General features: G+C 37.9%; 1 long non-coding RNA gene across 1 annotated transcript; it reads right to left on the bottom strand.

The window, feature by feature from the left end:
* Positions 1 to 612: 612 nt before the first annotated feature.
* LOC134478196 (uncharacterized) lies at positions 613 to 8137 on the bottom strand. The gene is made up of 4 exons (XR_010050682.1): positions 8008 to 8137; positions 6105 to 6162; positions 5613 to 5773; positions 613 to 1940 (listed from the first exon to the last, which is right to left on the bottom strand). It is a non-coding gene; the product is annotated as an uncharacterized LOC134478196 (long non-coding RNA).
* Between the last annotated feature and the right edge of the window lie 6327 nt (positions 8138 to 14464).

The following is a 14464-nucleotide window of genomic DNA, read 5'->3' as shown; positions in this document are numbered from 1 at the left end:
ATAAAAAGCACACAGATGAATAGTTATTTTCTCTCATCATCAACCAAGGGTGAGAAATGACTTTTATGAATCCCTAGGTATATTGACATAATTGCTTCCTTCCTCCAATAAATGAAGGAAAGATGGGTGGGCAAATAGGAGGAAATGAGGGAGAGATGGAGGCAGAAGGAAGGAAGGAAGGAAGGAAGGAAGGAAGGAAGGAAGGAAGGAAGGAAGGAAGAAAGGAAGGAAGGAAGGAAGGAAGGAAGGAAGGAAGGAAGGAAGGAAGGAAGGAAGAAAGGAAGGAAGGAAGGGAGGGAGGGAGGAAGAGGGAAAATAGGGGGAAAAGAAGAAAAAGGGAGCAGGAGATAGGAAGGGAGGGAAGAAGGAAGGACCCAAGGAAGGACGGGAGAGAGGCACAACTTCATTTTGCAATTACAATTAGTTCGTAATTACATTTTATTAAATCATATAGATTTTATTTTTTCTGATTTCATAAACTCAAAATATTTTGCAAAGTTCTGGTCCTGGTACCGTATCTCCTGAGACACCAAAGCAGTGTAGGTCATGTAACTTGGGCTGCCTTTTGGGGATCAGCTTTTATGAGCAGCACTTCAGCGGCACCTCAACCTGCAAAATCTTTCCAACTCTGAGTAACTGAGTCCTCTTGGATAGCAATAAATAAACTCTTTAAAATGAAGATACTTCAAAAGCTTACACAACCAATGAAAATGATTTAATTATGATTAATTTTAATCATCATCATAGCATAATTGTATCCGGTTACTTCTAGAGAATGACAGTGAAAATGGGTGGCTCCACCACGGCTGAAAAGCATCAGGGACAGATAGTTTTAAGAGTCAAATATGGCAATCTTGTGTTTCCTTCCACAGCTGGGAGAATGCACACACAACTTTTTGTCTTATTCAACACTTCATGAGCAGTTAATACGCTGGGAAAATCTTTGTGCTGCAACTGGTTATTCCACCACAAACCCTGGCTGTCTCTTTTCACAGCTGTGTGACTTGATCACAGTGACACAGCTTGCAGATCCTGTGTTTTTGTCTGTGAAACAGGTATTAAAGCGCCTGGTCTCACCTGGTCTTCGTTCAGGTGTTAGTGAGTTAACAGATAACCTCTCTTTGTGAGCAATGCCTGTGTGAGCTCCCACTGTCAGTAATGTTCTCTCTGGAGGTAGATGAATCCCACAAAAGCTTTGCTCTTGGGGAGCTCACATCTGCTAAATGGGTCTTCGTTTCATTCTCACTGCAGTTGGATGCAAGTGGTTTTTGGGGTGATTGTGAAGAATTCTTTGATTTTTACCCAAGTCCAGAAAAAAAGAAAAGAATCCCTGACACTAAACAAAAGACATTCATATAATCAAATTCTGGGGTCAGAGATGCTGTATATTGAGTGGCAAAGGTCTACTGCTATGTGACTGTATGACATACAACAATGCCTAGAGAAAGTGTGTGTGGAAGTGGCCAACTGATGCGCGTGGGATAGGCGAAAGCAGCGGGGAGATCTGACTTTCTAACAACCTGCTCTAACGGTAACTCATCTGTTCCCATTAGAGCTGCCTCACTCCTACAAGAGCTAACTCAGTGTCTCAAGAAAGACATTAATTCTATTCTTAATGCTGATGTTCCATGATGTAATCACCTCCCAAAGGCACCACAAGTTCACAGTGCTCCACTGAGGAATTAACTCTCAACTTGAGCTTTTAGTACAAGACTTGTCCAAACCATAATATAAGCACAAAAGAAGGCATTTTCATACCCACATGACAACACCAAAATAGAGTGCTGTGGAATTTGAGAAGAGCAGGAGCGTGGAGTCCTCTCTCACTCTGCCCCTACTGCCATCCCCTAAAGCAGGGTGCCAAATCTCAGACACATACTTGTGTACCTTCTCTTTTCTTCTCCCCTGAAGATCCTCATGCGGTAACTGTCTCGCCTGTGCTATAAGAAATGTCACACAAAGACCAAAGGTGAATAGATGTGTCTTACTAAGTTTTCCCGTTTTTTACTGATAAATTAGACTCTCATGTTCTCCAATTATACTTCTGCACAACTCTTTAGAAATTCACTCTTTCCCCTGCGTCTTTCAGTTTTCATCTTTAAAGTCCATTATATAATGTCAAACTTCCATGAAATGAACTTGTGTGCTTATCTGTTCTTAGTCTGTCTTTTGTTATAGAAGTGAACCCTACAGTGAAAAAGGATATCATGTCCAGTATGTCATGTCTCTTTCCTACTCTGTTAAGATGAAAGAAAAACAAAATCAACATTTTGGTTAATTGTTCTCACGAGTCAATGATGTCCCTAAAAATATTAGTAAACAACCTAAGGTAAATTAATGCTCTTTCTAATGGTTTATCTATATATTTTCAATGAAAATTCAGACAACAGTTTGATGCAATTTGGACAGACTTTTGTCCCAACCAGAGCACTGATCTCTTGGATTGCATAAAAAGGAATAATGAAATTGTAAAATGGACATAAAGGCGTAATAATTGAGAAAGCATTGATTAACTATTAAAAGAAGGACCAGATTTTGTTAGACATATATTTCTTACTCGTCGTTCTAAAGTTCTATTCATACTGTCTATTCCTTGCAAAAAAAAAAAAAAAAAAAAAAAAAAAAAAAAAACACTTGACTTTACAATGATTTGGAAGCCAGTTTCTGTTTGGTACAATCTGTCACAAGCAAACAGAAGCAAATAAATGTTTTCTAAATGAAGAATGACAAAAATAGCCTAATCCATCAGACCAGCCAATAACAAATGTGGTCTCAAGGTAGTCATTTACAAAATTACTGACAATGCAAATCTTGATCAGAAAAACAAATCTATAAGGCACAATTCTTTAAATGTAGCCTGTCCTACATAAATCTGTGAAGTCACCTGGCCTTGAATATATGCACACATGTGCAAATCTTTATCAATCTCCTTGCACGCCTCCGTATTTCATTTCCATATACACAGACATCTGCTGGAACCTTAGTGTTCTGAGCATACTTGAATTATAGCAAAGATTTAGACCTTTCTCTTTTTTTCCATTTGAAAACATGAAAAATGGAAAATTCAAATTGCAAAATTAATACTATTTAAATGGATTTTTGCATGAATAACTACATGATTAAATAAAAATTTGAAATTTAAAATGTATTATTTAACTACAACAACTATGTTCCATCTTAGCAATAATTTTTATAGGTGAGCAAAATAAAAGTAGCATTTGTTTTACCCATAAGGTAAAGATATGATTGAGTTAGTCTATATTATAAATTGATTTTTATAAATTATATGTTTTTATACATTTATAATTTTTTTTTACTCAGTAAAGCAGAGGTTTCTACACATACAGTAAGCTTGACATGGTCTTAAGAATGTTAACTAGCAAGAATAGTTATAAATTTAGACATTTTTGTAGCTGTGAGAGGTATCTAGGAATGGCAAAGGGGAGGAGAAAAATGTGAATCTCTTGTTTGATGTAGGAGAACTCAAGTTCATTCTGAGAACAATTCAGCAAAAGGTCATTCTAATAAGTTCCATTTAAAACTGCTTTCATTATCTTGCTTTATGATTTCACTTATAGAAATAATTTTAAAAACAACCACATTAGGGTAAAAGTAAAATATGTATACTTTCATCTAAAGTTCTACATTATTAATGTTTATACATAGTTCTTTTAAAGTAATTTCTTATTTTTGTAGAGTTAATGTTATTTTGCATGTCATTTTTCATGCTGCATTTTTTATTCTATCATGTAAGCAATTTCTTATGCCATCAAAACAAATTAACAAGTGGAAATTAATTTTTAAAACAGAATTCTGCCCCACAGCAGAAGTTGGCCGAGATTTCTAGCAAGAGGCCACATAGTAGATAGTTTCTTCGTGAGTCATGATGCTTGAGGGCTCCAAAGTACTAAAATTAGTACTCCTACACATCAGTCAACTTGGTCAAGAAGGAGGCCTCTGCCTTTACAGGACTCAGCAGTGGCTTCTTCTGTGGAATTTGGTTTCTGGAGCAGTGGCTAAGGGATGATTCTTAGAAAGACCATTCACTTTTATCTCTGAAAGAGGCTGTAAGAATTAGTGGAGAGGTGACCTCCTTTTGTCGAAAGGTTTCTGTGATCAGCAAGCATCGCTGGAGCAATTTGGAATCATCAAGAACAGTAAGAAAGAAATGCTAAGGGGCCACTGCAGTGTGCAAGGGAAGGAGAGCTAAAACAGAAACAAACGTGAGAGTCATGGTGGAAAATCTATAGTTACGTTGTTTAACAGCAATCTATTATGGATAATTCAGATTACAGGTACACTTTTAAAATAAATCTACACGTTAGCATCTCTATTACTTGGCTTATTGTTAATGTGACAAAAGCATAAACATTGTGCTGGTTTATTCATAAGATGATAAACTTACAGATGTGTCATGATTAGGAGGTCTCTGAACAAGTTGTGTTCTGTTCTGTTTTTTTTTTTTTTTTTTTTTTTTTTTTTTTTTTTTGCTAAATTCTCCTGATCCTGACAGTGTCCACGGCCCAGCTGCAGAAGAGCACTAAATCAGTAACTGTCTCTACCTTAAGGCACCCTGAGCTAATTCATGGTCATTCAGTAAAGGCCCTCTCTGGAACATTTCTATATTATGGTAATGCCTTTAGCTGTTCTCATTCTGGAAGAGGCCTTTTTCTGGTTCCTGGAGTGTTTCTACTGCTTCAAGACTAGCCTGTCTGTCCCTACATGATTAAATGTACATAACCAATCATGTAACTTTGGTCACTTGCTTTGCACCTCCCACTTCTAATACTATACAGACTAAACCCCTTCCCCATTCAGGATGGTTGCTTTGGAGGAATTCTGCCTGCAACATCCACTGGTGTGAAATCCAGGGGTAAAGATTGAATGCTGCCTTATCTCCCGGTGCAAAGATTTTCTGTTTGGTTTGGATTGATTTGGCTTTGCTTAGGAAATTTCCCATGAAATTAATACTACAGAAACTATTCCACTGATTTGACAGGTTAATGTAACAAATTCAAAAGCAGTTGATGGGATCTAAGGTGTGAGATCTTCTGTCAGTCATTTTCCCCAAATAATTAAATAACAGTACCAGAAGAGTCTTGCTAAAATGGAGAATGACTATATAACAGGAGAATTTTCCTGCGCTGGACTTGTAACAACAGCTATAACCTTAATTTTATAGATGAAGATGCTAAAAGTTGGAGATTTAAGGGACTTAGATCATACCCTGGGTGGAAGTGGGTATCTGAACTTCAGCATGTCTGACCACTACTCTATTCTTCACTATGAAGCTACAAAAATAAGACTTGCTAGTTCCCCACAGTGACTAAAAACTACTTACATACTGCAATGGATAGGTTTTAGGACACAGTATCCCTAGAATATGGCATCTTGGCTTCTGCAAAAACAGCAGAATCCGGAAGTTCTTTCTGAAACTTCCTCTCATCCTGTCTTTGAAAGGGGCTCTAAAGACATCTTGAAGAGATGGCCTCCAGATGGCTGAAGCAAAATAATATCTTCTTCCCAGAAGACACTGGGACACAGAAAAACCTGCGCTGGCAGACCTTGCTGTGTTTTCCAGCACCCCACCCTTGGCATGCTGTGGGCCTTACCCCCATTTCTTTATGACTGTCCTGTCTTCATCGAGTCATTAGAGCGCACGCATTTCCTGGTTTCTTCCAGAGGAGTCTTCATTTCCTTAGAAAGCTCTCTTTGTCACTTAAAAGTTTATGTTATGTACGTTTGTTTTGTCCTAGGGATCCCAGCCAGGCACCTACAATGGGTGAGCAAGACATACTTATTTTTCATTCTCTACAAGATCAGATAAGCAGAACCCAATTTCTAGAAAAATTTTATTTTTTAGCAAAATACTTGGCAAATGTGAAAACAACAGTGACAGTTTCCCAGTGTATTTGAAAACCTTTTTGCACATTTACTATTTTTTTTAACAAGTCCCGACAATATTCTTAAAGAATAAGGTTCAATTTCATTAAAAAGACCTGTGCTTGAGAAAAGATACATAAGGAGAACCTGGAGTCACCGTTTCTTTCCCCTGCAAGATTTTTCCATTTAGGTTTGTTAAGAGAAAGGGGGAAACAACTTACCCCTGGGAGTATACTGAGACAACACAATTTGCATATCTGAACAGCCTCCCATGGTGCCCTGCAAGCAGAGAACAGTTGAAGGATATAGAGTTCCTTTTACAAAGCATGAGCAGCGGAAATTACCACTGAGGTTAATTTGAAACAGAATGAGATAGGCACAGTGCAGTGCCTTGAGGACGCTCACAAAGAGGGCCTTCTGTGGTTCACAAGGTGCTGACAGTGTGGGAGAGACTCCATCCTGCGCAGCTGATGTAAGGAATGGCACATCCTTACATCTCAACACCTGGACAGAGCTGGGGAGATCTGAAAAGAAAGTTACACAGCCTGCTTCTCATAATGACACTGCAAAAACTCCCAAAGGCATCTGCAGCTGGTTCATTTAGGAACTGCACTCTTTAATTTCTTCCTTTTTTTTTAAAGAAAGGCTCATTTACCAGTACAAAGTGAAGCTGCTTAATAAATCCTTTCTCAGTTGCCATTTGGGGTGGATATAGTTTTGCCTATTGCTATTTCTGGGAGCTCCGAAGTCTTTGGTTGCCAGACATAATAATAGGGTAAATCGACTCACTTTAATCATATGCAGTTTGAGCAGAAAAAAGGAATTAGTTCATAATTAAACCAATTAACCACCCCTGCCACAACTTCAATTTCTATTTTTTTTTTTTTATCATTAAAAACATCTCAAGCCTTAGGCATTACTGCAGAATATACTGGGACTTTTAAACTTCAGCATTTAAAACATAGGTGTATTTACCCTTTCAAGAAAATAATTCCACCATTACTTTGCTTATCTTCTGAAATAAGCAGATGTTTTATCTTAAAATGTCAACTGATTTCTCAAAGGTCTGTAGATTAAAATGCTGGCTCAGGAAAATACAAAAGTATTTTCCTTAGCGACAAAAGGTATACCAAGGAAATGGCACAGGGAAGAGTACTTACAATCTTTGGGCAGAATCTGTTTCTCCCCAGCCCGTAAAACAGTGACACAGAGCTTCTTCAGACATAAGACCGGCATGGGAGTAAGCACAATGAATGCAATATAAAGGGATTTGGTGAATGTACAGTGCAAATCCATTCATTAGAAAATGGTTCATTATAAAGTTACCTGTGTGCTTCCTTGGAAACCACCTTAATGGTAACAGTAAGGTTAGTTATGTGAGGTAACAGTAAGTAGAAAATAGTTTTTGTATGTCATGAATTCCTAGCCTATGAAATATATGCACATCAAAAGACTATAAAGAGAAGGGAGAAATGGAGAGAGAGAGACAGACAGAAAGAGGCAATAGACTGAAGCAGAGAGAAAGGAAGAAGTGAGAGAGAGAGAGAGAGAGAGAGAGACTGAGTTTGACTTTTAGTCTGAAAGTACTTGTTTTGGGGTTAAGTGTAGGCATAGACAGCCATGCACAAGACTATACCTTTGTCTAGAAAATTCTACCTTGACTTGATATGCATTGTAATTTTTCTTCAAAGAAACAAACTCCTTAACAGGATTTAAGAATCTTACAGAGTTGATAAACAGATTTTGACAGAATGGAATGTGTACTCAGGGGAATTAAAGAGAAGTCCAGAAAGGGGGGGGGGGACTGTAAGATTTGGACATGGAAAGCAATGGAGTACAGACATTTGTGTTTCTCCACAGTGGGAGATGGAAAGTTAATAAAACTTGTTACATAAAGACATGGAGTTTGTCACTAAGAGTTAGAGGGTCACTGGGTGGAGCTATTTTTGTGAGAAATATATGCTATTTCTCCCTGAATACTTGTGTGCATTTAGCTTGACATAACTGAAGTTATATGGAGTGGTAACTACCGTGTTTGCCCCGAGTAGCACTACTTCGTTTTTTTCTGCATTGTTGCAAGCAAACTATAGGAACTTTAAAAGGAAAAAGAAATTCAAGTGGTACCTGGAGTTACCAACAGGATCTTGGCTCCAAGAATGTGTCTCCTTTTAATATTAGCTTAGGATAAAACAGGTACATTGCAACTAAGATGAAGTCACTTTTGTCCTGATCCGTATCTATATCCCGCTTTCCGATCCAAACTCAGGGGATCCAACTGGTCTTGCTGCCAACCTGTCTTTTCTATTAAAAGACTGATTTAAACACTAGCCCACCCTAGACTGTCCTTCCCCACCCCTTACAGAGAATTAGGAGAAAGTGCTGCTGGGTTTACACTCTGGGAACGTAGCTGCAGGCCAAAGATGGTTCGATATTTAAAGACTTTTTGTCCCCAGGCCTTCTCTTCCACTCTCCCTCCTCCTCTATAATCCTTCGAACTCTCCCCTCCCGCTTCTTAAACTAGCCAACCGCCATAGACTACAAGCCTTTGAATTCAACCAATGACTTTAGAGGATACCTGCTTCCCAAGTACAAGGGCTTAAATTCCCGCATCCCCATGCTAGGGGGCGTGGTACCTCCTAGTTGCAGCGTTCTGCACAAGTGAACTTTGAACTTTGTGTTGTGGTATCCACTGGCTTTCTTTCCAGCACTGACAATTTGAATCTGGGAGCTTATTTCCAACACACCCAGGGTAACACTTTCACTTAGCACCTCCAATAAACCATACCCTCTGTAACCCTAGATAGGCCTGCTTCTCCTTCTTCATTCAGTCTCACAGCAGTTTGGCACTGGTCCTTAAATGGACCGTGCTGTGTTAGAGGACCGCTGTCACGGCTACCTCCTGTAAGGGCACTGTGTTTGCTGCTTAACATATTCCGACAGTGGCCCTAAGCAAAATGCCCCTCAGTGTGGTTCATCTAGTAACCAGCAACTCTCCTGGATTTGACCTCAGGTCTAAAAACTTTCAAAGCCATTTTATTCTGCATCCAATATTTGTCTTCAAATATGGAAGGCTTCCAAGATGCAGCTAACAGTGGAAAGTTAGGGAACCAAATAGATGAAGTTTGCTAATGCTACTGTCACAGATGCACTACTGTTGCATGATTTTGTGACAGGTTCTTGTGCTTGTTTTTGTTTTGCAAATGACGCAGAAGCTTACAATAGTATTGCTGAATGCCTGTCTTTCTTAAGAATTATGCAGTTCTATCATAGCCTATTTGTTTTTGTTTTAGAATAAGCCTTTTTGCAGTACCATAAGGCATGCATTGTGCTGGAGAAAAAGATGAAGTGGGTGTTTCCATAAATATTCCGTGTATGTGAGTCATCTCATGCCTGGGCCTCGGTATGAGAAAAATACCAGTGTATCCTATATATTTTACAGTATGAGACATAGCTCTTGTTGCAAAAGAAATTTCAACATCATATTAGATAAAAGCTTACTGTGCAAGAAAACTGGATAACATACTTAATGGCACATAATCAAGTGGTATTATCAGGATATTATTACCATTACTGTTAATGAAAGATTTCTATAGCAAAGAATAATAAGAAAAACCTTAGGTTAAAAAATATGAGGGAGAAATAGAGTCATAAAGATTTAGTATTGCTTTAGTATGTACATCATCACATAAGCATTTTAGTTATTGATAAAATAAGTAGAAGAATGATTCATACCAAGGAGCCAAAGAAACAAGCTACGGAGATAACATTATGTGAGACTATGGCTGTAGCTGGAGAAAAAAAGCATTTTTATCAAATTAGTATTTGCTAAATATGAAAGTCTTTGATAGCCAAACTAAAACTCAAACAAACAAACGAACAAAAAAACTAAAGGTGAACATGGCCATCTCTATTATTATATTTCTTTCAGAGAATCATTCTGAAGCCAAGGTTCACTGATCTGGGATTTTATATAAATTGCAGTTTCTTTAAGTAGAAATAGTTTTTCTCCCAAAGCTAGTTAAAGCAGTGAGCACATACCCAACACCTGCTCTGGTTCACAGGAATAATCATGAGGTAAAAGGGTGAATTACTTGTGAACAGTTTACTTAATCATGTTTTGTTTTATTTCTGTCCAAAGAGAATTCTCTAAACTTTTTTTTTACATAAACAAATTTTAAAAGTTGGGAGAAGTTGTGCATCTTCAAAATGTCAAGAGAGAACGCTGTATCACTCACAGGTTCAGATGTAAAGCTCTGAAATTCCCACATAACTTGGTTGATGGGGAAAGAAAAGAGGTCCTCAAAAGCACAGAAATGCTTTAGTAGCCCTTTCCATGCATGCTCTGAAATGTTTGCACTGAGTGTAGCCAATGTCTATTGAAATAATGAAGTAATAACATGAATGACGGGAACCAAACCATGTGGAAAATTCTTAAGACCTTTGTGTAACTTAATAGTTTAAATTTATTAATTATGACAAAATAGTTTGGGGACTGAAACAAAGAAAATAATCAAAAGGAAAAAAGTGTCAGTAGCCTGCGTGTTGGACAAAGTTTTCCTGCCACATCTGTCCAGCTGAAACCTACACTTAAAATTATTGTTGTGCATAAAATGAAGACAATAACATTTAATTACTTGGCTAAAAGAAAATGCCACAGCATGGGAAAATAAAACTTCACAAAAGAAGGATTAGATTAAAACCGTGGGGTAGCACCCACTGCTCCTGTGAGCTCCGACAGCTTTCCAATTGCTTAAGTAGTTAGTAAGGTGACTGTAACATTGACCAGCAAATGACATAAATCCAGAATTAATTATAGGGACTTAAATAAACAAAAAGAAAAGGGAGCCGTGGATCCAAGTTTATTGTGAGATGTCGGCATAATGAAATTTTAATCAGTTTGTTTATTTAAGGAAGAATTAATAGAATATCATATTACAGAAAATATATCGGTATAATAAAAATTACCTGACTTCAGGCTATTATTTAAGTGGATCACTTGCATCTTAATTTTCTTAGACAATTTATATAGTCTTTGGTTTTTATCAGGCTTGTTTCCAACTTGTCACAATGACCAAAATTAAACATGCTTAAGGAGATCTCTTGAAGGACCACTATCATTCTATCTGGAAGGGCACATCTTCATCTCCATGGCTCCTGAAGGGTGACTCTTGCATCTAATTTGAAATAGGTCACTATTTGTAGACCCAGCTTAATTTATGAAGTGGTGAGAGCATTTATAGTTAGTTGGATGCCCCTGCGAAGGTCTACAGATGAGTGGTGAAGTCCTCCATTTACTAATTAACTTTTAACCTTCTCTGGCTGACAAACCATGATTGATTTTCATATAAAAAAATGAACCTAACTATAACAACATTTTGAGTACAACAGCCTGAGTACGGTGCAGCTGAAAACCAACTGTTTCCTACAAATACAATGTGAATTGGAGTTAGTGCTTACTGTGAAAAGAAAGTATGGGGCATTGATGTCTGAAGTTGGAATATAGATGTTTATTGTACTCTACATTGGTAACTTTCAAATCACTTTCTAACTGTGAAATGATTATTTTAAGTACACATTGTAGCTTAACATAGTGCTAAGAATTTCTTTGCTACCAAAATATATTCCTTGCTGGAATTTATCCTGAACTTTAGTATAAGAAACAATAGAATAGAATGACACACAATAAAAGCATTTTGCCTTCTGAGAACAGAATGGCATACACTGTTGTATAGATTGTTATTTGAACTCTCCAAAAATATCCACCATTGTATTAGATATTATTTTTGGTCAAGAATGCAACATTGCATAATATCTTTGTTACTTTTCTTATTTCTGGGACAAAATATCTGACATCCAGAGTTTAAGGAGGAAAGATTTATTTCAGCTTACAGTTTGTAGAGGTTTCAGTCTATAGTTGGTTGTCCAAAAGCAGAGTGACATGGCAGAAGGGCATGGTGAAGGAGGAATAGATCATGACACAGGAAGCAGAAGAGGAGAAGTGGGGAGGCTTCCTTTCCCTTTTTATCCATCCCATCCAGGCTACAAGCCTATTGGGTGGTATCATCACCACCCTCAGTAGGCCTTCCCATTATCCACACACAGGATTGTGCTAAACCAGTCAGTAGACTAAATCAGTTGTCACATACCTTTAACCACATGATCTAGCTACTCCCCAAAACCCCACCTGGGAGTTCCCTGAGGCTTTGGGAATATTTTAAGTAAAACCTGTAATACACACCCTCAGCATATTCCACTAAAGTTAGTCAATGATGGTAGGCACTGTTCTAAGTACAGTAGATAGAGTCTATGCTATTTAATCTTCCAGGTAACTTAATAAAATAGTATTTATGCAAATTACATAGACAAACTAATAAGACTCTAAGAGTGAATAACATTATGATAGTATAGTTGCTGGGAAGCTGTACACTGTATTAATCAGGTTTGTAAAATTCTCCTATATTTCACAATGTTTTAACATCTTGACTAGCAGACCAGGATGTGGGGGCTGCCCTTCAGAGCACTAGCCAGCTCCTAGAGAGAGTAAACAAATTGCTGGGAAGCACATCTTTGATACACAAACCAACCATTTCAGAACTCTTATTTGCAACCACCTCCCTTAGGACATTTTCAATGGAGAATCCCATGCTCCCCATGATGTGAATTACCCCATACTCACAGGTAGCTAAAATCCACTTGTCTTCCCAGAGTCTTCTAAAATAGCCTTATTAGCCCACATCCTGCTGAGCATCGTACTGTCCCTCACCTTTTGCTACCCACGGAAACCATACGAGAGACTCTGGCCCACTCATGTTTTTCTCCTGTCCCTTCTGTTTCTTGATCAAACCCAGTCCTTCCTAGTAACTCTGTATGATGTGATGCATCTTCTATCCTGAGAACTGTGAAAAACAATGGCTTTTGTTTCCTGATCTATTGACCACACGATACCAACATAAAAATGGAATCTCGGGTACATTAAACAATGCACATCTGGAGTTGAACCAAAGTCCTTTGCATAACCTCATCCTTCTTTTAAAACCCAATGGTAATGGTTTTCTCCTCTTCCTTGTCTTTCTCCTCCTTCTCCTCCTTTGTTTCTTCCTCCTCTTTCTCTTTCAACTTTCCTCCTTTTTTCATTTAGTTTTAATTTTTCAAGTAGTTGCAGAAGTCACAAAGTAATTTTCAAGAAAGTGTCAAGCAACGTTTTCCCCAGGCTTTCTCAGTGTCTACATCAAACACAATTATTACAGTATTTTAAAACTAGGAATTCAAATGGGTACAGTTTAGATGATTTATTCAGGCCGCTACTTAGGAATATGTTTTTGCATGTAATGTGCTCTTATGTGTAGCTCTTTGCAATTTAATCACATCCATATCTGTTGGGAGCCATTGAAGCTAGAAAGTGACCACAAGCACAAGACTGGGGTATGGCCATCCCAAGAGCAATGAGCGCCTGGGGCAGCCACCTGAAGAAGCTGCTTCAGCCCAGAGAACACCTAGCTCCAAGACAATCTGAACAGTGAGTTGCTAGGACAGCAGGGTCCCATATGACATTAAGTTGCTAAAGGTATAAATAAAAGCCCCTGCAGTGAGAGGGCAGTTCCTTTCCTCCCATCAGGAGAGCAAGGACTCCACCTGTCCCCAGCTTTGTCTCTTCTTTATTTTCTCATCCTCTAGGTGCTCTTTCTTCACCTAAGAAATTTTAAAGGCTGCGTGAATCAAGGCACATGTTTTCCAGAACCTTCAGTGCAATGAATACATTCAATGGTGACATAACCTAAGGCTCTTTCCTGCCACATCTCCCCAGTTCTTAGCCTAAGCCTTTGAGACCTTCAGCTTTGGTCTTTTTAGCCATGAGCTACACTGAAAACCAGCATTGCAAGGAAATCCGAGCTCATCACAGCAAGCAGTTTAACAAGGAAGAACAAAGAAACCTAGATGTTTGTCTGTACCAGGGGTTCTGTTAAGAGACGCAGCTGCAGTCCAGAGCACAGTCAGCCTCAACCTGCTCTGCAAAACTGAGTCTTCAAGGAAGTAGAAAGGGAGAAAAGATGGAAGGGAAAAGGAAAAAGGGCAAAAAATGCAAGTCAGTTACACTATTAGCATCTCTTAGTTCATTGAAAAGGAAGGTTTGTGCTGATATCAATTGGAGAAATTTTAATGCCCGTATCTTGTAATCTAAATAACTACTTTAAAGATAACAATATGCTATGTTAACGATATGCTGATATTAACTATTGTTATTCTCCTCTTATTTTATTATGAAATTCTGTTTTACTTTTTTCCATGTAATAAAACAAACATATAAACAAAATGGAGTCCTCCTTTAATGAAAAAAAAATTGCACAACCAAGTAATAAAGTATGACAATAGTTGTTATGCTATGTATGGTTATCTTCAAAGTAGTTATCTTCGAAGTAGTTACTCAGTAAAGACATACACCAAAAAGATTCACCCAAAAAGGAACAATCAGACAATAACTCACAATTTTTTTACAACCAACTAAGACAAACTACAAAACAAACCAATAAAACAAACTAGATGCACAGTTTATAATATCTAGGCTTTGGAAACAGTGTATATG

This window comes from Cavia porcellus, unplaced genomic scaffold (genome assembly GCF_034190915.1).
Source record: "Cavia porcellus strain 051 isolate PalLab524CR breed Dunkin Hartley unplaced genomic scaffold, mCavPor4.1 scaffold_12, whole genome shotgun sequence".
Classification (NCBI taxonomy): domain Eukaryota; kingdom Metazoa; phylum Chordata; class Mammalia; order Rodentia; family Caviidae; genus Cavia; species Cavia porcellus.
This window is presented reverse-complemented; position numbering and strand designations above follow the sequence as displayed.